The 27,152-nt window shown below is 36.3% G+C and overlaps 1 protein-coding gene across 8 annotated transcripts in view; it reads left to right on the top strand.

Moving 5' to 3' along the window:
• IKZF2 (IKAROS family zinc finger 2) overlaps positions 1-27,152 on the top strand; it is a 231,203-nt gene continuing 204,051 nt past the window's right edge. For all 8 annotated transcript variants that reach the window (XM_082396902.1, XM_082396888.1, XM_082396893.1 and 5 more), the window contains exon 1: positions 1-27,152. This exon is cut by the window's right edge. The gene's annotated coding sequence lies outside the window, so the exon portion shown is untranslated.

Here is a 27,152-nt window from a genome sequence, read left to right on the forward strand (position 1 = left end):
GGCTCCAAGGCCCCATCCTTTCTGAGTCCGCCTGCAGCTCCATTCTTTGTCCCTCTGATTCCTGCCAGAATTTCCTTTATTTCCTGTAAGACTGTTATACTCTCCAAAAACTGGCACTTTCCTTTAATTTTCTTCTCAACTCTATTGGAAAGAAAATTTTGGACGTCTGTGATCTGCATCCACATAACAAGCATCCTCTCCCCCATTTCACTTCACCTTATCACTGTGGTTGCTTTACTTTGATCAAAGAGGTACTTTTTTGGTTGGGGGTAGAGTATACATCTTTATGCTGCCATCATTCTGGATTTGTTAGCTTCCTTGTGATTCATCCTACTTTAGATAATCTTTTATTCATTCCCATCTACATGAGAAATATTTTTCGGCTACCCAATATCATCATTCAAACTATGCCTAAATATTTTAGGAATGAACAATCAGCAAGAACGAATTGTTTCTGTACACAGACTCCATTTAACTAAGGCACCTAGAAACTAACGTTAAAGAAGAATAACAATAATGATAATAATAAATGGTAATGTTAATATTTTATATAATAAACTCATTAAGTATTTGTATAGATTATAAATTAATACTTATCTACCAGGAATCTAAATGTCATTATAAATGCTATGGATTTATCAAAAAATCCCGAGACCAGGAAAAACATTAAAAGAACATTAACCTGCTATATGGCACAAAGTTCACCAGTTTCTCGTTTATAGTTTGTATTCTGGGATGTAGGAACAAATTAGATCCTGGATGTCTGACAAAATTTCACCGACTCCAGTAAAAGTCAAGGGAAGTTTGCATGAGTCAGATCATGTACCTTAAGTTATTTAAACACTAAGTACACATTTGGACTAATAGATAGAAGAGAAATTGATTAAGGTCAAGCAGTTTATAATTAATATGTAGACCAATAAGCACTGCAGAAAGTTTAATTCGAAAAGCTATTCTAGAGTAGGGCAAAATAATTTAAAAATTAACTGGGAGAGCCCTCAATGAATCTTACATTTTATTGAAAAAGGTAAACAGAACAGTGTAACAATGTCTTCTTTTAAAGGTATAAACTACTAGCTGAAAAATGTTCATACTCCATGTGGAATCATCTGCCACAAAAATGCATTCCTGTGGTTCTGTTAATAAAAGTAGAAAAAAAATGTATATATATGTTCCATTAGTGTTTCAGAAACTAGTATAAGAAAAGCTTCTTAAGTCTCTCTGCTACAGAAATACAGCAGTAAAATAGTCTAAATATAATACTACTAGATCTCATAAAACACAGAATCCTTTCTCACCACTAAAGTCCTAAAAGGGGGATGAAACATCATCAGAATTATTTCTGGTTTTGAAAACATCAATTATGAAAACCATTAGGATTGTGTTTTTACCAGCAACTGCTTTCTACATATCTGGGAATTTGGTATAATTTTCACAAATGAGGTAGCTAATGCAGTTTTATGCTATAACTTACCTCAAAATAGTACCATACTTCTCAAGGAGTATCCTAGGTCTTGGAGATATTGAGTGCCACACAGGAAATTATATCTATGCTCTGCAGGAAAAAGAAAAAAATATCATAAGACATGTAAACCCATGAAAGGAAAGAGATGGAGCAGAGAGAACAAAGTGAACAGAAAGGAGATAAAAGTTCAAAAAGAGAAAAAATTATGACCTCTATTTGGCTAGAAAGTCATCCTTCTGGTTTTAATGTGAAGTATTTTCCATTGCTTCCTCATTATATTTCATACGTTTTCCAGACAAGAAAAAAATCACTTAAAAAATTATGGCATATGGCTGAAAGCTAACCTTTTGCCCTCAGTGAGGGGGCAATTAAATCAGACAGTGTTTAGCATCCAACTGTAACTCTCTGATCCTTACATTCACCTGATGACAAATCTGGTTCATGACTATTTGGAATATAATTTTTCTACACTGAATCATTTCCATAATAAATTATTGATACTTTTGTGGCTCTTTTTATTATACCTGAAATTATTCCTTTACTTAAAAAAATTAAGGTAGAATGAGCCGTCCATATTTGGAAAAGGATTTTTAAAAATCTTTTTAAACCTGGTAGTCTTAATTCTGAAGACTGATCAAAGTTAACATATTGATATTCTTTACACACCAAAATTGTCCTCCCCAAGACAATACCTGAAACATGTTCAACTTGGTCATTTCAAGGCAACCTGGTAATTTCTCTTGGAAAGACAACTCTTAAGCCACCCACACCCCAGCAGCTACATATAGTGTACAAAATTCTCAGCATGAAAGGCAGCATAAAGTAAATAAACAAAATGAAAAGGACCCAGAAAGAAAAACTGCTCCTGTTTAACAAACCAATGTCAGAATGGCCAGACAAGTAGTATAAGTGACTGACTAGGGTCTGTGTAAGTACACATGTGTAGCCTAGTGGGTAGTGGGTACTGTGGTAAATTAGAGAGAGCAAGTCCTGTCTGAAGGGGTAGTATGTAAAAATGTACATATTATATACATCTTTTATACAGAGCCATTCATTAACATTTATTAGCACTCTCATTCCTCAGTATCCTCATTTCAGTCCCATGGCTTTAAAATCATGATATACTAATGACAGCCCATGTTATATCCCCATCCAAACTACTCAGCTGAACTCCATATTATCATACCCAGCTACCTATTTAACATCTCCACTTGGACATGTACGAGGCATCTCAAACATAACACATTCTGGATCCTTGATTCTCCTCTAAAGTCCGAATAGAATCTTCCCACATTCTTTCCCAACTTAGTGAATGGCTCCACCACTTGTAGTTCTCAAGTCAAAACCTTCAGGTAGTCCTGATGCTTTCCCATCAGCAAGTCCTCTGGGTTTTACTTTAGAAATATTCTCAGAGTCGGACCACTCCTCACCGTGTCCATCATTACTGCTCTAACTGTATCTGTGTCCTGGACAATTGCAAATAGCCTCTTAATCGTCATCCTGTTTCCACTCTTGTTTCCTCATAGCCTCTTCTCCTTCTCCAGGCAGCAGATAGAGATTCTTTTAGATTTAAAAAAAAAAAAAAAAAAATTAAATTAAAGTGTCCCAGAGACATTTTGCCCCAAGATGATTTCAGCTGGGGGTGGGGAGGGGAAGGCATTTCAATACTCTTCTACCTCAGAGATTTGCCCTCTTTGTTTCATTACTCTGATGGACACCAAATATGCACCAAATATGCACATCAATCTCATCATGACCACTGCCCTGGAGCACCCTATCATTATCTGACATACTATATGTGTTCTCTTGTTAATTGTTTGTCTCATGCCTCTAGAATGAAAGCCCCAGAAGGGCAGGCTTTGTCTGTTTTCTTCACTGCTCTATCCAGATGCAAGAACAGCGCCAGGCACACAGTGGTTGCTCAATAATGGATGGATGGATGAATAAACAATTAAGATCTAAATCCAGGCATGTAATCCCAAAGTTTATGGTTTCACCATGAAACAGCTTGACTCCTAGATAGTGCCAGGTCATGAAGGGCCTTAGGAGTTAAAACAAAAAGTTGCAATTCTATTCTGAGAGCAAGAAGTTATTGAAAGGTTTTTAAATGGAAGAGTGACACAACTAGATTCACATTTAAGAAGCTTACTTTGACAGCATCCCTGGAGAATATTTGGGGTGGAAGGAAACCACTTAGGAAGATTTGCAATAATCTCAGCAAGAGATACTTGTGGCTTGGAATAAGGTTTTGGAGATAGAGATGGAGAAAAAAGGACCAATTAGAAAGCTTTTTTTAAGATGGATTCATCAGGGACTGGTGACTGATTGGCTGTCGGAGGTAAGTGAAGTGAGGAGCTAAGGATAATATACATAGTTATGGGTGTCATTCTCTACAGTAGGTTTACTTGGGGGATAATTAGTTCAGTGTGGTCATGCTGAGTTTAGAGGACTGTAGGACAACCACATGAAGTTGTCATAAGGCTAGTAATAGAGAGGTCTAGCTTAGGGGTTTAGATTTTGGAATCATTTATTATATAGGTTATATTTGGAGCAGTTGAAGAGGAGATCATTCAAGCAGACCGTAAAGATAAGAAGTTAAAGAGAATTTAGGGAAAAAATATGAAGAAAAACATGCAAAAGACAGGCAGAGGAAGAAAAGCTTGCAAAGAATAAGAGGGATTGGTCAGCAGGTAAAAGCAAAAGGTATTGCTGTTTGCCCAGAAAGAACTAAAGCAGCATACTGAAGTGTCTAATATATTCTCAAGAAATAGTGCGTACCAGGAGAGTCTAAATCAAATTACACCATCATTCAGAAAAGCTAATGTGTAAAACCATCAGAACAGAGGAGTTGGACAGGCTGGAAAGACATAATGGGTTGATCAGTACAATATCATGCTTGGTATTAACTATGGTATGTGATAAATAAGCAATAACGGAGAGCAAGGTGCTGGGAAATATTGAGTAGAGAAATGATGACAGAGGAAATAAAAGAAAGGGAAATGAAATATCATACCAAGGCTAACAGCCTATATGCCTATTCTACCTCAATCTTTCCACGATATGCAGTTTACTTGTAACTGTGCAACACTTTGAAATGTCTGGAGATTGCTCCTTATCAGCATATGTGGGGAGGAGGGAGTTAGTTGGCAAACTTTTATGTGGGTTTCTCTGTACCTCTATGGTATACAGAGTCGTGTTGCTCACTGTTAATTCTTATGATAAAGAGGTAGTGATTCTAATAGCAAAATCAACTAATTTTCAATGATTGTTTCAGAGTATTATTGCAAGATCTCTGAGATTGCCCTTTGAACAATTGTAAATGCCATTTCTCAGCATAATTTTACATTATTGAGATACTCAGGATAAAGGCTGAGATTACTTTTAAAAATATGTCTTGTTTAGTAACAGTTCACGCTTATTGAGCAACCAGTACACACTTGGGAGTCTTTTAAGTGCTATACATGTATCAACTAATTTAACCTGCACAACATTATAAAGTAGATTTTATTATTATTATTTTGCCATTTCACAAATGAAGAAGCTGAAGCACAGGGAGTTCGAGTGTTTTGCTTGTTCAGTGGCACAGCAAGGAACTCTTACAGCCTGACTACAGTACCATGTTCATTTTCCTTTTGGGTTATTTTGCCTCAGTATTTTATCATGTTGGCCATTCGTCAATATTTATTTTTTGGTGAGCGCTAAATCTCAAACACCTCACCTCACAAAATGACACTGAATGTCATCTCCATCATTTTATATGATGCAGTATTAATTTTTTTATGTTGACAGTAGAAGCAAATTTTCTTGTGTTGCTGTTTGAAACTGAACAATCACACAGAAACTGAACTCAATAATGAAGCACTTACATATAGATTTTAATGTGAAATAAATATAAAATTGTGATCAATATTTAATCTCTTACAAATAATGGACTTATTTCCATTTCCTGGTGAGAAAACCTCAAGAGATATCCTCAGTTGACAGAAACGATGACTGGGAAGGAAACACAGCTAGGCAAGTATTCTCCAGAGTAGTTCCTGAATGCCTAGTCTCTCTGCACTGAAATCGTTTAAAGGATTAATAGCACACTTTCTAAGTTCATCTTCCTATATTTCCCTTTAGCTGCCATAAATTTCAAGTTTTCTGTAATTTCTTATACCTGGATCAATGTATTCACTGGCTGATAGGCATTTCTGACTATAATTTTATTCCTAGAGGATATTGATAATCTAGGTATATTATATTTTTAATATCTTATATGAAAAATACATTTAAATAAATTTCTACTTAAAATACAAACAAAATTAAGTATATATTTAATTTTAATATTTTCCATAACTGGACTTTAATGTCATGTGCATCTGATAAATATGGGTAAAATCATATATATAAAAGGTAAGATAAGAGTTTGTGGTGATTATGCCAGATAGCAAAGTCCCTCCCTGGTTAGATGTTAAAATATTGACTAGATCCCTGTAATTAAAATAAATGAGAGTTGAGTGTGGAGTAAATAAATGAATGAATCCTTGTATTTTCAGCTCTATTCTAGATAGAGAGATGCATATGTATAGAGATGCTAGAGAAAAGTATGTACATTCGCAAAAATACGTAGTCAGATGTGCCTGTTAATGAGTGTTGCTCAGGGAAATTTATATCAGAAGCACATGACCATTTGCAAATGAACCTTGTCCTTAATCTAGCAATAGAACTAACATGCCTTGGCGTGCTTAATTCATAAGGTTGGTTTGTTTATTCAGAAAATAAGTCCAGGAAGGACTGGAGGGAGGTTGGAACTGTTCAGTGTCTTGACTGTGGTGATGAATACAGGAATGAACACAGGTGAGAAAATCATAAAGAACTCCGCACCATGTACTCACACTCACAAATGAGGACAAGTAACCTTGGGCATCTGAATAAAATGGCTGGATTGAATCAATGTCAATATCCTGGTTGTGATAGTATATTATACTATAGTTTTGCAAAATGGTACCATAGGGAGAAACTGAACAAAGTGTGTAAGGGATCTCTCTGTATTATTTCTTATAACTGCATGTGAGTATATAATTATCGCAATGAAAATTTCAATGAAATGTAATTATATAATTTAAATTAACTTTATTAAACACTGAAGTAAAATAAAAATCAAATTAGTTTTTTAAAAACCTACTTTTTTATGAATTAAACATTTTTTATGTATTAAATATATTTTAAAGGCCACTGTGTTTACTTTATTGAAAAAGTACCTTATGTTTATGTAATTATTTTATTTTTGTAACTTTGGTACTCTCTTCTAGGGCCCTTTCATTTGTTAATATTCTCATAGGTAGACTTATTTGTTGCATGGGCATGTGACTGAAAAAGTGACCAGCCAGGTTTTATCTATACCAGGTAGGTGGGAAGATTATATTTTTACCTTGAAGCAGCAAATACAATGTTTTATTGAAACTGAAAGTAGAAAAAGTAATTTTTACATGGAGAAAACTATAATTGTTTCCCAACTTGGATGGTAATAACATCAAAACAATGCTGTAGAACAATAAGAAGGAGAAGGAGGTAGAAGAGGAGCAGGAAAAGAAGAAGGAGAAGGAAGAGAGGAAGAAGGAAAAGAAGAAAAACAGTACTCATTAAGTATTCGTTAAAATTAAGTGCTTTGCTTTTATGAACTCATTTGATCCTTATCAGAATCCTATAAGATTGATAGTATAAATATCTCCATTTTATAGATGAGAAAACTGAGACCAAGAGAAATAATTCTGTCAAGGTCAAATATCTAGTAAGAGTCAAGGCTTGAATTAAAAGCAAGGTAGCTTTTAAGGTAGCTTTTCCTTTTGGCCTTTGGCTATCTTCATTGTATCCAAATCCTAACGTAAATCTTTCCTTTACGTAAGATAAGACTACATTAGCTAACTAAAATGTCAAGATACTCAGCTTTTGGTTAGAATTACATCAACAGAACTGATAACACTGATTAATGCTTGTTAATATTTAGAACTTTAGATAAACTGTCATAACATCTTAGAAATGTTTGTGGTTTGTGGGGAAGAAAGTAAAAAACAGAAATCACTATCACAGCCTTTCCTATAACAAGGAAGAGAAACAAGCAAACAAGTAAAATATGAAACATTAAAAGAATGATGTTTTCATACTCAGTTTATTTAACAGTTTTAGAATTATTCATATGTGTTAACTGCAGTATGATGTTAATGAGATCAAATGCACATTTTCACAAGTTTGATTTATTCATTTTAGAAATATCTATTAAGCACTACTATATGCAAAGTAGTATTCTGAAAGCTAGGAGAAACATAGAAATATGTAAATTTCAGTCCTTGACCTCAAGGAGCTCAAAAACTGTGCAGAAAGATAGGAAATATAGGCGAATAGATTCAGTGCAAGACAGCATGTGTTGAGATTCAAGTAAATGGGAAAAATAAAATATTTCAGTAGATGAGTATAAATATAATTCAGAAAGGTGTCCCAGTTATAATACTTAACTAGCCTTGACAATAAAGGCAATTTATTGACTCACAAACTCAAAATATCACTTATAGTATAAGTTGCAGCCAAGGCTTGATCCAGCAGCTCTATGGTATTCACCAAGGAGCAGTTAGTTTCTCTCTCCAGTTTTCTTTCTAGTGTGGCAAATTTATTCCAAGGCTAGTTAATCTTGTGGTTACAAAATTACCAATAACCGCAATAAGAGGATGGGAGTGAGAGAAAGAAAGAGGAGAGAATGATTGATTGACTAAATTTCCTACTGCAAACAGTAAAGTCTTGAACTTCCTTCTAATTGAACCACTTAAGTTCTCTACTGACTCTTAACCAATCTCTGACCAGGGGAATTCCATGTATTAAGTTGGCTTAGGTCATGATTCAGATGACCCATTATCCATGAACCAATCTACTATAAGGGGGTCCATGACTGTAACACTCAGATTGGAATCAGCTAATCAGAGTCCAATCTTAAAGGAGCTGGACTAGCTTAATTTCACTCAAAACATGTGGCTTCTAGACAATGAGGGTAATGTGGAAAGAGTATGAGGGGGCAGACAACTACTTCTACTACAGTTCACTCCATGAATCCAAACACACCCTCCTTTCCATACGAAAGCCTTCTTGGAAGAAATAGCACTCATGGTGACCACTGAAGAATAAGAAATAAATACACCAATCCATTCTTTTCTTGATGATTTCAAGGGGCACTTCTAAACCTTTTAGCAAGTTAAGGACATCATTATATTCAATTTACCAGAGTGAAGGAGCAATGAAGTATCAGTTATTCAAATCCCCCAGACAGTCATTTAGTTTCATATAGAGAATGGTGTTCCTAGAGACAGAGTTGTTTTGGCTCCCACATCTCTTACAGAATCTCCCCTTCATTCCCCACTTGCCCAAGGAACCTCCCAAAGCCAGTTTCCAAAATTGAAACATTCTCTTCAGTATATTGAAACTGACCCTAGTGTGTCCATGTTTGTAGAGAGGCTTGCCTCTCTTGACATCCTGTCCCTGGAAATGTCTGTGATGTTCTCCAGAAGCTTCTGAACTAACTTCTTACCCTAATTCCTATTACTCACACTAGCTATCTAAGGTCCAAAACTCCCCCTCTATATCTTCCCAACTCTCAAATTTGATTCTATCATTCTGTTTCCATTTCCCACAGTGAGTCCATTCTTTCTACTGTGCCTTATAAAACTTCTACTTCACTTATTTAAACTCCCTTTGCACAGTTCCGTATGTAAATTGTCATAGAAAAATAAAGTAATCATTTTCTCACCTTATTTTATCACCCATTCCCCTTAAGCAAGACTCGATTTTTTAGAAAATATCACAGCCTATATTTTGAAGATTACACCCTTGTTTGCCCTTCTCATATCACTCAATGTAGAAAAGAGAAATTGACTGGTCCTTGGGTCTCCAGATCCTTAACTCACCTTTATCATTCAATTTTTCTTCCTTTGATATTTAGAACATTCAGATGTATCATTTTTTAACCTTTCTGCACTTCCTTTTTTCTCTCTGCCTTCCCCTCTCCCCAAGAAACACGGACTCTTCTCTTTTATATTTAGAATTTCAGAGTTGGGCTCATATTTTTCTCTTTGTATTTAAAACTGTGTACCATCATCAACAATTTCGAACTATTTGTTGAATGCTCACATTATATAATGAATTTTAAATTCTTTGCTTTCTTTAAATCCATTCAGCTGTATGTCTTCTCTGTAATGGCACTCCACCAACATGACCTACTCTTTGCAGAAAGCATTTTCATAGGGTCCAGACATACCAAGATTTCAGTCTTCATTCTCTCCCTCTTTGACCAGAAGTTTACCTACCATCTGTCCCTCTCCCACTGTACCTACTACTTATTTTCCCTCCACCCAGAGCTTAGTTATTTGATCCCTTCCACTTCACCCAATCCAGCCAACCCTTCTTGCTACTACCTTCTAAGTCCCAGGTTTCTTCCCCTGTCCCACAGAGTAAAGCTTTGACTGGCCCTTCAAGGCTTTTCTTACATGTTTCTAATTTTCATTTTCTTCTCTTACTGTTCCCCAGTACAAATTATACTTTCTAGTTAAACTGTTAATTACTACGCCATGGACACTTGAGTGATTACTTTTACTTTGTAATCTGTGTTCACCCTCTTTCCTGTAGGAAGAAGTAGGTATAGAAGTAGGTTATTGCTACTTCCATATTTACCCAAATCCTTCTCACTCTCTAAGGAATCATTCAACTTCCACAAGGATCCCTGTCCACTCAGGCGCATAATGGTCCCTCTCTCTTCTGAACTCCCATGGCACATGCCTGTACAACTCACTTTGGGAACTTATCATATTGATTTTATGATTATTTAATTTGCTCTTATTCTCAAGAACATAATATCCCTGAGGGAAGGCTCTGTGTCTTATGTTTCTTTGTATCTTCCATACAGTGCTAAGACCATAAGAAGGGCACAACACAGAACTGTTGAATGAAGTAAATGAAGAATAACTTGGTTCTAAGGCAGCAAACCCTAGTTCTTACGGCTATACTACATTTGATTTAAACTACATTGTTTAGTGACGGAATAATGGAACGATGGAAGAAGAAAGCACACAGTTCATTTTAGTAAGCTTTCTATGAATTTAACATAGTGATCAAGCTTGCAGGATCTAGAATCAACAAAATCTGGGTTTCAGTCCAAACTTGTTAGATGTGTGTGTATGGGCAAGTTTCTTAACTTTTCTCTAAGACTCAGTTCCTCATCTTTAAAATGGAGATTGTAATACTACCAACTATATGGATTTTTTTTTTTTTTAAGATTAGAGCAAAATATTTCATATGCTGCTGAGCACTTAGTAAGTGCTCAATAAATAGTACATATTATTAGCAGATATCCATAATATAAAGGGGAACTATTACTCTAAGGGATTACTATGTGGCTATGTGGTGGCTACCTAAAAACTGAAAAATACTCTCCCCTGGTGCATACTGAACCTAAAGCATGCCCATCGTTATTACATGAAATATCAACATATATGTTTTGCAACAGGTTGCTTGCAAAGACCTAAAGTCTCATGATGTAAAACAATGAAAACTGTCCAAATAAGCATCTTTTTTACACCAAGTTTCATGCCCCACAACAAGTAGCTGCCTAAGCCACGAGAATCTTCTGTGGAAATGATAGCTCCCTGCTATTGCCACATGTAATCAGCACCACTGACCTCTACTGACAAGCCTTTCTATGTACAATCTCCTCTTAACCAGTGGCCATTCTCAACTATACCTCAACATTTGAATACTCTAGATTTCAGTAAGAAATGGTTTCTGTGTTCTATGTAGGGGCTATTGAATATTGTTTGCTTCTTGGACCACGTGTGCATTTTTCCTACAGAATCCCAAGGTTTAAAAATAGGGTGCAAAGTCATGAACTTCTTCCTTCTAAGGCTTCTCTCTTATGTTGACAATTCAGTAGCCTCTTCTTACTCTTTACGCAGAGTAGGTATCACCAAGTTTCTTCAGAGTCAGTCAGTCAACAAATATCTACTGAGTGCCACTATGTGTCAGGCACAATTTCTACATGGAGAATCAGGACATCTGCCCCCAAGTAGTTTATATTTTAAAGGCATGAGGTTTGAGTGGCAAAGGGGCAATCACAGTCCCTCATTTTGAGTTTATTCAGTCTCCTCTTTGGGCTATTGGGCAGCAAGCTTCTAAGCTACTGCAAACTCTTCGAAAGACTAGTGACCTTCCTAGTCTTTCAAAGATTGGTCTACTCCTCGAAATGACTCTCCTTTCTTGTCCTGGGGCTAACAAGGAACGCCAGGTTCACTATCATTAAGCGATAAATAGAAATTGTCAGTTTCTTGGGTGTATTGATGACAAGCTGTATCTTAAGTGAAGTTGAATGCTCATCAGCTCCTAAAATATTTGCCCAGAGGGGCAGTTTTAAACTCTCCTAAATCTACTTAAGAAGGCCAGAGGTCACAGCTCTGAATTCTAACTAAGCAGGGTGTTTTTATTACCCTAAATCCCTGGAATATACCAGTGGTATCTCCTTACACAAATATTGGAATTATTGCCCTGATCTGTTGAAGCAACATTAAATGCATATGATTTCAAAAAATAAAAAGCAAACCAATCTAACCAAATAAACAAGCAAAAAAAATTTTAAATGGGTTTGGGACTGGGTGAGAAATTATACAGTCCACTTTTTATGTTATCTTTGCAACTATTTTTCCATAAATCTAAAACTGTTCTTAAATTAAAAGTTTATTTAAAAAATGGTTCCTGTCAAAAAAGATAGAAGAAAGTTGCAGATGTCATTTGTCTCCCTTTTTAGTTTTTTTTGTTGCTTTAGATCCTTTTCTTACTATGAAGCCATTGGGTAGGAACCTAAAATCCTGTTCATTGTATAAACTGCATTATGTTTCTTCTTTTTCTTTTTAAAACCTCTTGCTTGATTTGCCAAGAGTCAAGCAGATACAAAAAAGTCATTCTAACTTTCATACCAGATTAAAGAAAGACTTAAGTGCATTGACATAATGCATTGTCCCTCATATATAATCATAAGGCTGACATTCTGCCAATAGCACTCAGCTTAGAGCTGAGCGGTGGTGACAGGCTGATGCTGAGCTCTCCACAAAGAGCCAGAAAACATGTTCAGTGGAAGATGGGCCTGAAGCTTGGCTGTGAGTGGGACTGGGGCTAAACCTGAATCTGGTACATCTAGATGAGAGTCAAAATAGTATGAGGCAAACTAAGCACAAGGTATGAAATTCTTCCTGCCTTTGGCCAGAATGTTTACCAGGAACTGAGCTAGGACTAAGCGTGCCAACAGTGGTCCAACAGAGTAGTCTTTAACCCAGTGGTTTCAAAAGTGGTGTATGCGCACCCTTAGGGGTCTGCAGAAAAATTTCTTGGGGTTAAAGGAAGAAAACATTAGAACTTGTATGTATTTTTATCTAAAAAGAAATCCATTAAAATTTACTGATATTTAATATATACGGGTTGACGCTGGCACCTCACTAGATCTTTTCAAGCGATCTTCGGTAGAGGGGAACATTGTTTCCTCACAACTTGCTTCTATCAGAAGGTACTTTCTTAGGCAAATTCTTAGTCTCTCCACCCCTCCGACCCGATGCTGTCAGTGTTACCTGAACGGTCTTCTCCTGGGGAGGCCTGCCCCAGTCTTCATTGGCTCCTCCAGATCTATTCTTTTCACCCCTTCACACTCTCCTCTGTGCCCTGAAAGACTGACTTCAATGGGCTACACCCAAGGGCTCCTTTGATGCTCAGCTTCTGGTTGGTGACATTTTCTGTGATAACCAGTGGCTATACTGCCCAGTAGACACTTGCAAAAATATAAATCACCAGTTCCTTCATGGTAGAGGTGGTGTTTTAACAATGAACAAAATAGTAATTACGTTTTCAAAAAAGCTCATGCTACAGAGGGCACATTTTGAAAAGGAATTTTTGGAATGATTTCTACTATAATTTTTTTTGTAGCTTAAATAATGTAAATAAATCTGTCATCTTTAAAACTACTTCTCATATCCTCATACCTAGAAAAGTTAAAAATAGAATTTTCTGACTTGCTTAAAAATATCTCAGCGAGTTTGAAGTGCATTTGTCAAAATTAGAATAATTAGTCTTTTGATTGTTTTGTAAGAACCACTAATTGACATCAGGGAAGATGGAAATTTAAATTTATTTTATTATTATATTTTTATTAAATTATTAATTAATTAATTTATTTATTTATTTATTTTTGGCTGTGTTGGGTCTTCGTTTCTGTGCGAGGGCTTTCTCTAGTTGCGGCAAGCGGGGGCCACTCTTCATCGCAGTGCGTGGGCCTCTCACTATCGCGGCCTCTCTTGTTGCGGAGCACAGGCTCCAGACGCGCAGGCTCAGTAGTTGTGGCTCATGGGCCCAGTTGCTCCGCGGCATGCGGGATCTTCCCAGACCAGGGCTTGAACCCGTGTCCCCTGCATTGGCAGGCAGATTCTCAACCACTGCGCCACCAGGGAAGCCCGGAAATTTAAATTTAGAAGTCAAATTTCAACAAAATCTTTGTGTGAATTTGTGAACAAAATTGAAAACTATCATAATTTTTTTTAGTGCAGCCAAATGTATATTTCTTCCATTTGGCTCTACCTCTGATTGTGAGGGGTCTTTTTCAGATGTTATAGCCATTAAACATAAGTATTAAAATAAACTGAACTTCTAGACAGACCTTTTAATTGCTTCGACAACAAGTTTTAAACCAAGATTTTCAAAAATATAAGTTTTGGTAATACAATATAAAATAATTTAAGATGGAAGGAACCTAGTTCTCTTAATCACTGTGTGGTATGTCACTCATAAACCTACAGTAATGTGTTACATGAACAAAAATAAGCTTTAGTATATTAAGGCACTGAGATTTTAGTGTTAGTTACAGCAGCTATCCTATCTAGATAAGAACGGAAATTGGTACTTTGACATGTGCTGCTGTTGTAACAAAACCCCAAAATAAGTGGCATTGATTTAGTGACTGGCCAGCAGAAAGTGAAGATATACTATAGTAGCCTGGATGTCTGGAGAGTTCTGCCATGCCTCAGCACATTTTCAGTAAGGCTGTCATGGGAGAACTTGGAAGGCTGACCACAAATTACTGAGACTGTAGGGAAAGTGGTTGGAACTTTCAATGCAATACTGTGTTGGCCAATTATCTAAGCAAGAAAGACATGCACTCAGGTGAGTTTGGCCTGATTTTCAGGCAGAGAACGGCAGGAGTAGAAAGTTCAGGGATCAAGGGCCTTCCATGGTTGAAAAGCTGATAGCTTTGGGACCTGAAGTAAAAAATGACCCTGAATGACAAAAGGCCAATGAGATTTTGCAAACAACTCAGCCCTTCAGTAAATATCAGATTAAGAGAGGGTCTTTTCCACCATAGCATGTTGCTGCTGATTGCCTCAAGGTACCTGCCCTTAAACTGAAGGAAAAACATAGGGACCAGGAAACCAAGAATAAGGCAAGTTTAATAACTATGTCTAGTAAAAAAACAACACTTGGCACATGGAACTAACTGGAAGCAAATAGATTGGAAACTTACCAAAAATTTTTTTTGAAGAAATTGTAGAACAAGGAAACCTTGAGCTAGGGCTAAAAAAAGGTCTTTAAAACCACCCTTAGACAAGAAGAGAGATATGAAAGCCCCACAATCGATGAGGAGGGGACATTCCTCAACAACCATCTCAGATATTTCTGAGGAGGATGATGGTTAAGGAAGAAGCTCTCAGAGAGAGGAGCCAAGGGCCACAGAAAGCAGAATCAGGGACAGAACAAGAAACTATCTGCGTCTTGGGCAGTCACCCTTCACAGTGCCTACCCAGAAGGATGAATCATTTCTATGGGTCATTGACTGCTGTGTGTATCCTATTCCTCCCTTTTCTGACTGGAAGCTTGAGTTGCAGTTACACTGGGGCAAGGACATAGCTCACTGGACCCAGGGAAGGCTACATAATTTGCAGAGCCCAGTGCAAAATAAAAATATGGGGTCACAGGGAAAAGTTGCTATCAAGAGTTCTAAAATATAAAACCTTATCCTTTCTTTTACAGCATGTTTTGACTTATGGTCTTTTGTATTTGCTCCTTAATGTCATTCTAAATAAGTATTTAATTTCATTTTACTATTCATCTCTATATTGTACAAGGCCAATTTTAAATGCAAATATGAGAGCATTTAACTCATGTGGAATTACCGAAATTACACAACTCTTGTTTTGCAGTGTGAACATGCATATACATTTTGTTCTTGCCAGAACAGTGGAAATGCTTCACACTACGAATTCAACTGTTTTTATTTTGCTTATCCACGTGTGCACATTCTTTCAATACTCTCTACCTTTGGCTTACTGGTGAGTAAGGAAGGAATGAAAGAAGGAACTATGGTTTGCTCCATCTTTCCCTTTCCTTCTATGACATCATTTTTGTATAAGTGGTTGCCTAATATAGGGGAAAATAGCACAAGACAAAAGGATATACTAATAATGTTCCTTGGTCTTTCATATTTCTTAAAATGCCGTTGCCTTCTTTCTGTGTTCAAAGCAAGTTATTGGTTCAATCGAAGCATGGTCTCTTAGTGACTGGTTGGGGCCTTCAGTGAACTCACTTAGGGAGAGGATGAGTAAGCTCTTTGTGTGGGGAAAAGAAGAAAATGAATTTTTTGTTAAATAAGGAGATACACTATTGTACTCAACAAAACCTATTTCTTTTTTCCTTCAGGGCACACAGTTAGACTACATTTCCTAGCCTCCCTTGTAGTTAGGTGTACCATTGAATACTTGAGATCTGTCCAACGGAATGTGGGCAGAGGGATGCAGAGATGCCCAACAGTTCTGTGCCTGGCCCATAGAAACTTTCTCATGATCCTCTGCTCTCTTCCTTCCCTTGGTTGCTAGGGAAAAGTAGAGGAGTCAGCAGAGGCCTCCAATCACCCAAGGGGATGATTGAGCAAATTTGGAAAGGTCCTGAATCTCACCAAATGCTTTGAGCAACAGATGAACTTCTAATGTGTTAAGCCTCTGAGATATTTGGGCTTGTTTATTATGTTAGCCTCTTCTGAATAGAAGAAACTTCTACTCTCATCATAAGCTATTTTTAACAGGGACTTATCATCATGGAGGTTTAAGTGGCAATAAGAGAAATCAGGCTGTCAGCTGACCTTGGAGTCTGGATAGATACATGGGTCAATTCAGGGATGTGAAAGAGATTTTGATGGTGTGGAATCATTGGGTGCAGGAAGCCACTGGCTGATTACAAAATCTGGGAATAGAACTAACCACGGACGTGCATGTTAAATAGTTATCCTTTTAAAGCTGGTAGGCCAGGGTGGAGGGGGATGAAGGGTAGGGTTAAGAAGATTTTTTTAAAAATCCATGTTATATATATTTTCTGAGAGGCCTTCACTGACACTTATGCAGCACCTCTCTACGCCCACTTCTTTAATTCTTACTATGACACCTGTTTATTTCCTTCATGACATGTAATACAGATTTTAATTATACATTTATTTGCTGAATTCTTCATTGTCTGTTTCATCCAGTATAATGTGTTTCATAAGGTCAACTTTGTCATTTTTATTAATTCCTGTGTCTAATAGAGTGTTTGTCACTGAACCAGTGAATAAATAAATACTTATACGAATATATGCCACAACAATACTCACTCATTGGGACATTTAACACTTTAGACCCTTTTCACTTGGTTCCTGCCATGTCCCCTGGTACCACGGTGAATGGCTCTCCTATGTCTGAGCTCAGTGTTGCTTGATTGGGTCCCTGATTCATGCTCTTGGGCCTCTACAATATTGCCCACCTCACTGCTTAGACCTCTACCATTTGCCTGCCGTTATGACCTTTGCCCAACACCTGCCCTGCCTCTGCTTAGATAGATCCCCTAGGCCTTCTTCCCTTGATTTGGATGCTTTGTCCTTAGTACTTGTGCCCATCTTCTCATTCCTGACCTATCTTCAGACTCACGATTTTGTGTGTTTGCTACCAGTATAACTGACACTTGCTTTAGACCCAGGATCATGTATCTTATCGCTGCCATTCTGAATCCAAGAGCTCCCAGACAGCAGCTGCCTCTGAGCCCTCTCTCTCTAAATTTCCCTTAGCATTCAACACAGAACAGCTTATTCGGACTCAGCTCACCAAATATCCTGAACTAATGTGGTTCATGTCAAACGTGTACACTTTTTAAAATAAAATGGGACTGTTTAAATAAAAGGGGAAAGGATTTAATTCAAAACTAAGTAGTGCTGGGAAAAAAATGTTGATACTTTTAATCCAACAGTCTTAAAGAAGGGCTTGGGACGTCAGGGATTGTGTGTGTACTACCTTAAATGTGCTATGCACATAGCAAGTACTCGATAAATATTTTCTTATGGATTGCTTGGTTATTATGACTAAAACTTCATAATTTTGACTGATATTGATGTAGTAGAACATGCCACAACGTGTTCCTGGTCCCAGTCCTCTTTAGTAGCCTTGGCTCGCGATCCAAATGATTATGTTCTAAGGTCTCTCATTGTCACATTTCATCACAGTAGTGACAGCATTGAAATGGCTGAGTGGATGTAGAGACTGTTCATAAAATCATTTCAAGTAAAGGGCTTCAAGATCCTTCCAGCTGTTATTCAAATCTATATCATTATTTACTATAGAACATAAAACACAAGGTGTCATATGTTTCCTCCCTCATTGAACTAATACCAGCCAAGCCATGTACAATACAGTTGATCACTTAGAATTTGTTTCTTCAAGCATCCTATTCTTTCACTAGATTGTGGATAATCAGAATTGACAGTCTCATGGACTTTAAGGGAATTAAATGCAATAAGCTAAAGCTTTGGTGCTTTGCAATGAATAGGCCACAGGCAGTGGGTGCAGAAAACTGGGAAGTTATTATGTATCTGTTTTGAGGTAAACACTTTGCTGCTGCTGCCAGTCTGTAACTTTTTATTATATTAAAAAAAAAAAAGGTAAGCCCAATGGGTTGCCATGGAAATACTTATGATGTCACAGAGGATGATGACTTCTCGTAATCTACAAGCAGCAAGAGCAGATGTGCTTGTAAGAAAGAAAGATCTTGTTTTCATACAAATGTTCTCAAAATAAAACACAAAGGAAGAAAAATACCCAGAGCGCATAATGCAAAGGAAAAGAATTGCTTCTAAATAGAATGTTTTACAAAGTTTTCATAAAGCTTCAGCTGCTCCTCAAAGCACACCAGCTTGAACATGGATAGCAGACGTGAAATTACAGTACTCACGAAATTAGTATTCAAGTTGCACAATCTCTCCTTTCAAAGCCTTCAAGCATACTTTATGCATGCACAATTACAGAAGCAGGTAATGAGGGAGATTCTGATTTTCCCCCTATTGTTGTTATTGTACTTAGCCAGATAAGTCTCGATAAAAATTGCTTTGTTAAAAATAAAACTAAGCAATATTTATTAGTTCTATTGAAAAGATCTTCTGGCTCTTATTATAAAATATATTGAATAATTTTTCTAAGACACATTATTCTGTCTATGGAGGTGGGTAGCAACATATCAACTTTTAGTAAAGAATCAAAGCTCAGTAACAATAATCTGCAGGCTATAGTAATTTTTACAATTTTATTATTTCACATCACAATTAATTTCATTTCAATTATTAGAGATTTTTAAAAAGGATATTCAACGTTTATGGCTATGACCTCCTAAAATACATAGATAGGATAAATAATATATCAAATGAATGAGTTGTGTCAAAATATATTACGCTGCTTTCATTATGTCACTTTGAATTTAATCCTATACCTTGGTAGGCATTGAGACCCTCCCAAGTTAGTTAATTCTTCAGATTCTCAAATCAGACTCCCACAGTGACCTCAAATATTTCTTAGAATTAATCAAAGTTTAAATAATAAAAATGAATTAATTATGATAAAGTTCTCACTTCTTGCAATAAAAAAAACTCCTCATCCAACTTGCAACATAGATTTGCCAATAAAAATTTTAATTCTTATATAGCTAAATGAGAGATATGAGCTGAGTGGAAAGGAGAAAAACGAACAATTTTGACAATTCCTAAAATATATTGCTCCTAAATAAATCTACTGTAAAACAATCTTTTAAATGAAAACATAAAAGATAAGACTAAGATACACTGAGCTATAAATCTGCATTACTATTAAGTGGTAGCATATACAGTTAATTTTACTTTCAGTTTAATGTCCAAAGTAACTTTTTATTTTCATTAAAATGAAAATTAAATGTGTCAGTTTTATTGAGAAATAAAAATACTAGAACTACATAAAAGAAAAATAAATAAAAATTAAAGATTAAAAATTGAAAGTTCACCATGTTCTCTAGCCTGAGTTAAAAGAAATTGAGAATAAGTAACAGGTGTTTCTGAAAGCTAGACTTTAATCCTAGTTTTAGTTCTGTGGTCATAGTGAAGTCATGCACTATTTTAAGACATAAGTTCACTTTTTAAAAAGTATATAATATGAATACAGTACTCTAAATCAACACCAATGTTTGAGGTGTACAGTGTTAACTGAAATACTGTGATAATATAACCTCTAAAAAAGAGGACTAGTGAGAACTGAAATAATATGATAATATAACTTCTGAAAAAGAGGACTAAAAACACTTAAGAGGCTTTTTATAAACTCTGCAAAGATTTAGGAGAAACCAAAGAGATGTTTATGTAATAACTGCAAAAGGCAATAATAGCTTGGTTGATTTAGCCAAAGTTCAAAGGCCTAAATTTTTAAAAAGGCATAGATATTTGAAAATAGAAAAAAAAAAGGAAGTTGCGTTAAAAGTGCTTTTTAATGAACGAATGACTAGGAAGCATTGGAGTATTTTATACTACTTTATTGATGAAGGATTCCATCTCTATGATAGTTTTTTTTAACAAAGATAGTAGCAAATCTGTGTAAATCACGGTATTAAGAAATAAGGATGTTAGAGAAAAATGACCCAGTCTTTCTCTAAAATTGTTCTAATGTAGTAAGGGAGATAGGATACTCATGCATGAAAAAATATATTTTATTATGAGTTAAATGATAACATTATTGATGTCAATAGTGGATAGTAGATGCTAAGTAAGTTAACCTAAGTGAAATTACAAAGCATGTATTTTTAATGTATGTAATGTATAATCTATGGTAACATAGATCAGGGGCACAAATAAAAAACATGATTTAATGATTCAGTATAACTAAAGTGGCTTATGAATAAGGTGCGATTGAATACGTTGTCTTTTCATATACAAAATTTTTTTTCTATAGATTTTTTTGTAACTTTGATTTCATTAAAAATGCTTAAGTCAAAATTTTTCATTTGAAAGACCCCCCAACAAGGGAAAATGAACAAAAACTGGACAGTTTTTAGTCTTTGCAAGAGATAATTTGCAAATTGTAAACTTGTCATCCCTGACATGAGTATGGGTGAGTTTAGCTGTTTGTTGCTAGGTGAGGTTTTTCTACGCAATGACACAGATGCTCTAATTTTCAGTTGACTGAGGTCTGCACAAAAAAATCTGAACCAGACATATTTTATTAGGAGGATGGTGTTTTGAAGAACAAGCATGAGATATGGGTATTCTGACCCATGTGGCATAGAATATGTTTATTTTTCTGATTTTTTCTTTTAAAAAAATTGAAAGATAAAAATATTGGGAAGGAAATCAATAGAAACATAAGGTATAAAGCAATGGTCAGCTTTCGTATCGCTACAATAATTAACTGCACTAACTGCAATCACACTGATTTAAGAATGTCCTTTGCAAAACTGCCATTCAGAATATTTGCTTGCTTAATTAAGTAAAGAAACACGATATAACCCTTACCAGGTAGCAGAGCCAGTCTCAGCCTTGATTTGATCATTTACAAATATTACTTCATTTAATCCTTATTTAAAAAAAAAAAAACAAGAGTTAAGTTATATTATTACTATCCACTTTTAACAGATGAGGAAATAGAGATTAAGAAACATGCCCAACTGTTAAGTAACACAATAAGTGACAGAGTTGGGATTTGACCCTAGGCCTTCTTGATCATTGTACCACCAATGGCACTTTTGTCGGCATCAGCTGGGTCAAATTCATTTTGGGGCTCTGAGCTGGGAAATTCTGTGTGTTTGGGCTGATGATCTCACAGCTTCCTAGATAATTAGGGCTATGTAACCTATAGTGTGTTTCCTCTTTTGCCCGATTACCATGAATTCAGAAGTAAGCTTTGTGTTCAATTGCAGCATTTTGGAACCAGCATTTCTTGATACTTTTTCTTTCCCCTTTGATTTCTTTTATGTTATATATAGGTCTTCATCTTATTGTTCTCTGGATTTACTTTGAGTTCAAATTCTTTTAGGAAGTATTGGGGGATCAATCAATAATCAACTTCTAACAGTAACCAGAAATCAGTCTTGAACGGAACTGTTTTCCAATCGATAAAACAAAAAACTGTAGAAGACCAGCGGTGGCTACTATGGATCTTTTAAGATAAGGTGTGGCTAAACTAAACTGCAATTTCACCTGAAACCAGTCACCTTAACTGCTTTTAGAATTTAATGAGAAAAGCACACATATTTAGTTAATTTTGGCCTTTTCAAAGCATTCATTCTTTCAGTAGCACGAGAAGCAGCTTTGGTTACTCTATTCCACTCTATTTCATTTTTCAAAAATTGCTAGTTATAACACTCTAAATATACAGCACACTAATAGGTTACAACCTGACATCTGAAAGACACTGTTATAGGAAATATTTTTCAACCTGCTACAACACTTCCAATACTCTGATATTCCTCTAGAATGGAGCGGGAAGCTAAGGGGGTGGGGTGGGTACAGCTTAGAGTTTTCTTACACAATGAAAAGATGTAACTAAATAGGAATATATTAAACATGTGGATTGCTTAGAAACAGAAAAAAGTTTGTGAATCACAGTTTTAGACAGTGAGACTGATTTCTTAACATGAGGTAATTCTGAAAAACTGCATAGACTTTTAAATAAATGATTCATATTTTAAATCAATGCTGTAAGCTTTCTACTTTAAGGATTCCTATGGAGAGTCTATTTGTAAGTTGGAATGAATATTTTTAGGAAGTGAAAAAAAACCACTCATTTTAACTTACGTATTTATTTATCATGACCATTGAAGAATGTCTACAGCTCAGTGAAATAGCTTAATCTATATTTCCATAAGCTACATTGACAATCTTTATGCATCAGTTGTATTACCATATATTACTTGTAGACTTAAATACAGACCTCATTGACTTAAAGGTCTCCTATGAAGATGCTCTAATGGGGATTTCTGTGTTTAGTGAAAGTGGGACCATTTCCTTATTTAAAAAAAAGAATCTTCAATTCTATTTTGGTTACACCTTACATTGGTCTTTGAAGGTGCATTTTAACCTATGGCTATGACTAGAGACATAAGAATATTTTGCTTTTAGCAAGGTTGTTAATTTCTATTTGCTTTTTGGTATTGTCATCTGATTTAAGTTCTCTAACCCTTTTGCCATCAGCTCTCAGTGTATAATGCTTGGCAAAATCTAGTGACTTTGATGAATAAACCAGGCTTCATATGTTCCAGAGACCTTAAGCTGCCCTGTTTTCTTACCCTGATTCTGAAGGAAGTAATGGAGTTCAGTTGGCAGAGAGAAAGCTGAATCTGTCAAAGTTCAGAGGAAAGAATGCTCAAAATGTAAGTGCAAGGGGAAGCAATTGTTAGGAGCTATCATCCCAATTAAGAGCCATCTTATGGCAATAATCTGTAGGAAACTTGCACAGTGTTAAATGTTTGTAAAGGCCTATTACTCCAATCTTTCATCTTCTAATACAATAACTGCTACAATCTCTGGCCACAAAGTAAAGATATAAATAATAACAGGCATATTTAACTTCTGAAGGCCTGATTGCCCATATGACTCCTGATTAAAGGAGTCTTTTGTATTCTCAGTTCAAATACTACTTGGTATCTCCTGTCCTCTGATTCAATATCCCACTGCCCCATCCCCTCCCAAACCTTTCTTATTATGGTCCTTGGAACTCTTCTCTCAAGCAAAACAAAACAAAAAACAAGCAAATAAGCAAATCCATACTATATTTTCTCACTTATTTAAAAATAATTTATTTCGGGCTTCCCTGGTGGCGCAGTGGTTGAGAGTCTGCCTGCCAATGCAGGGGACACGGGTTCAAGCCCTGGTCCGGGAAGATCCCACATGCCGCGGAGCAACTGGGCCCGTGAGCCACAATTGCTGAACCTGTGCGTCTGGAGCCTGTGCTCCGCAACAAGAGAGGCCGTGACAGTGAGAGGCCCACGCACTGCGATGAAGAGTGGCCCCCGCTTGCCGCAACTAGAGAAAGCCCTTGCGCAGAAACGAAGACCCAACACAGCCATAAAAATAAATAAATAAATAAATAAATTAATTATTTTTTAAAAATAAATAAATAATTTATTTCCTAAATGAAAGAGCTTTTCCTTGGGGCCACTACTCCTCTTTAAGGCAGCGTGAACGTGCTACCTAACATAGAAATCAGGACACTTTTAAGAGTAAAAGATGGCACTATTAATCATTGTGTCAGGACCACAGGTGTAAATTAGGGTTGTTATTGGCAAACCTGATGATATGGTCACCCTAACCATAGTCCTCTCAAGTGAAGGCCACTCATTTTCCTATTATCTACCTAGGTCAGGATTAGAAAATGGGGTCAGCATCCTCCATACAATCCAAAGCCATTTTTTAAGAATATTTACACTTCTGTATGAAACTGCATTTCCTCTGATGCTCCTTCTTTCCTGCTACCTCTTCACTGCCTTTCCTTCTTGTTGTTATTCATCAGCCGCCTCTCAGGGACTCAGTCTTCAAAGACTTCAGCACCTAGTTCAGTATCTTGCTCCATTCTCCCAAAACCCAAGATAATCTCCTGATTATCCTATCACTTTTCTGATAATCCAACCCCTAAAGGCCAGGACTTCTCAACTTCCAGTCTGGATCCTGGTATCTTGTTCTCCATCAGAGATATCAAATATCTCTTCACAGTCCTCTGTACTTATATATGTCTCACTCAGTATTCTCTCTTATACAAGTTATTCAACCCCACTGGAATCCTAGGTCCATGTATCACTCTACTTTGCCCTATTGGTCAGTACCCAATCTATTAGTATCCTTCTCTGTATAGCTTACTCAATCATTCATTGCTTCAATCTATTTCTTTGAATTAAATTCAACTTCTTTGATCCAGTGTCTTCCAGCTCCCTACTTGGTGAAATTTCTACACTGGATACGTCTTGTGGTTCATTTTGTTTCCATATTATACCTGGGCTGTGAGCCCAGCTATAGTTACATCATGGAGCATATTGCTGGCTTATTTGTGGTCACCAGCCTCAACTGGTTCCTCTATTCTGCCCATCAATTTTCCATACTTTTTTAGTTAGCCTCTCCCATATCCTTCATAGCAACTATTTCAAGCTTATTCACTCTTTTTAAACTTTGAATCCAGTCACTTTTTCTTTCACTCTCAGTAAATAGCATTGATATCTTCTTCAAACCCTCCCCAACTTCCCATCATGTCAACTAACCAACTTACTTGCATCTGCATCCATCCTTTCTTGCTTCTCTTAAGTACAAGGGGTTATCTCTTTCCTCTCTGGAGCTGATTATTTCACTTGTGCTCTAGATATTTTTTTCCTATCCCCTCAGGGACCTCACTTCTCCAATTTGCTTCTATCTTCAGTCTCTAAATTGCTATTGACAGTTTCTCATCAGCATTGAGGAATGCCTAAGTCTTACATAAAGAACAAAATAAAACAAAACAAAACAAAACTTCCCTCATCTCCGCATCCTCCTCCAGCTACTAGCTTCTGCCTTTCCTTTTATAGCCAAACTCATGGACATTTTTGTTCCATACTCACAGCCTCTCCTCCCTCACTTCTTAGTCTCTCAATGCTGGGTCTGTTTTTTATTGTCATCACAACAGGCAGCATTTGTTGTGGTTAATTTCATTCTCTCTCTTTCTTAGGTCTCCTGGTTTCCCTCTCAGATCTCTGAATGGTTCCATTTAGACAGCTTATCTCAAAAATGCTGCTGTCCCTCATGAATCTCCATAAGCAAGCTGGCCTGTTTGAGGCTAAATATCCACTGAGGTCCTAAAGCAGGCAAAAGGGTGAGTCCATAATATTCTGAAGGGTCAGGAGAGAAGTCTGGTTAGAGGATAAGGGTCATGTGAACAATAGCAAGACCTTAGGGAGCTTCACTCTTCAGGGTCTGGCCTTTAGCCATGTGGGATTGCAGAAATTCAAATTCAAAGGTGCACTATTGTTCTTATAAAGAATAACTAAAAATGTCTAAACTCATAAGACATGGCTATACAAATCCCCAAAACATCATTTATTTGTAAACAAAAACATAATTGCCAAGTCTATTCCTTCCCCACACGAAAAACGACATGGAGAGTGAAAATATTACAAAGTTGCTAATGTTGGGTTTGGAATTGATCAAGGGTTCTGTGTATGTTAATCTGCCCAGTGGTACCAGGTCTCAGAGCCTGCAGTGTTCACCTCCACATCAGGAATGACCTCTGAAGGCAATATTCCCAAAGACTTGAGAGTGGGGTACCCCTCTCTAATTCATATCACATTGTGAAGAAAGATAATTCCTGTTTAAATATTTAACTAGTTTTCTGTTAAGCATTCATTCTCTAAAATAAATATTAGGGAATGTTAAATTATTTTTAAGAATATATTATGAATATACCAGACCCCTTGTTCATCTCATTTGTTGGCTCTTCCATAATGTTTGGGGAAGCTCTTCTGGATTAGAGCAGGTTATTCAAAATGCCCTAAAGCAAATTTCCCCCAATAAAAGTATTATTTCTTTTGGAAAAAAAAATAAAAAACACGCTGCTATTGAGAGAACAAATATGCAACTTCTACACCTATTAGCAAACTGGGATGGAAAAAACTAATTAAAATAGTATAGTTTTATTCATCTACTCCAATATTCACTGTATTTGTAAATTAAAACTGAGATAAAAATTCTAATCTCACAGGCTTCACTTAATGGGTCCTAGCAAAATGTCCAAACTGACCTTTACTATAAACTGAGAGCTGCTCTCTGCTAAAATAAAACCTGTTTCTTGAAATTCAAAATGTCATTTAAGAATTCCATAACTATTTAAAATCACAATGTTCACAACAGAAAGTCAGTCATTCATTCTTTGCACATATAGGTGAAGTACAAAAGTCTATGAAAGGGAGGAGTTTGACCCTTATGTTTCTTAGAGCAATATATCAGAAATGATCCCCTTTGAAACAAAATGTGCAAATATGCTTGGTGATCCACAATTTAAAGTTCTTGTCTATATCTCTTTACTTAATTCTTTAGAGGGTAGTTATCTTTTAATTCACTTTCAGTGGTTCTCTTGTCATTCGCTTGTTCAGAAGGGCTCAAGGTAGGTACAGATGAATATCTGATGTTAAAGTATTAGATGTCCAATAGGTCAAGTTTCACACACAAATAGGCACTGGATTTGGTAGACTCCTATGCTGATACCACATTTGAATAACCTCCTAAGAACACTGTGGACATTCGGTTTTCCTTTCAAGTGTTTCAATATCAGACAGTATGTCACTAAAAGGGCTGGATTTAACTACAGCAACAGGCTTGTAT

This window comes from Balaenoptera borealis (assembly GCF_965194805.1).
Source record: "Balaenoptera borealis genome assembly, chromosome: 6".
Classification (NCBI taxonomy): Eukaryota; Metazoa; Chordata; class Mammalia; order Artiodactyla; family Balaenopteridae; genus Balaenoptera; species Balaenoptera borealis.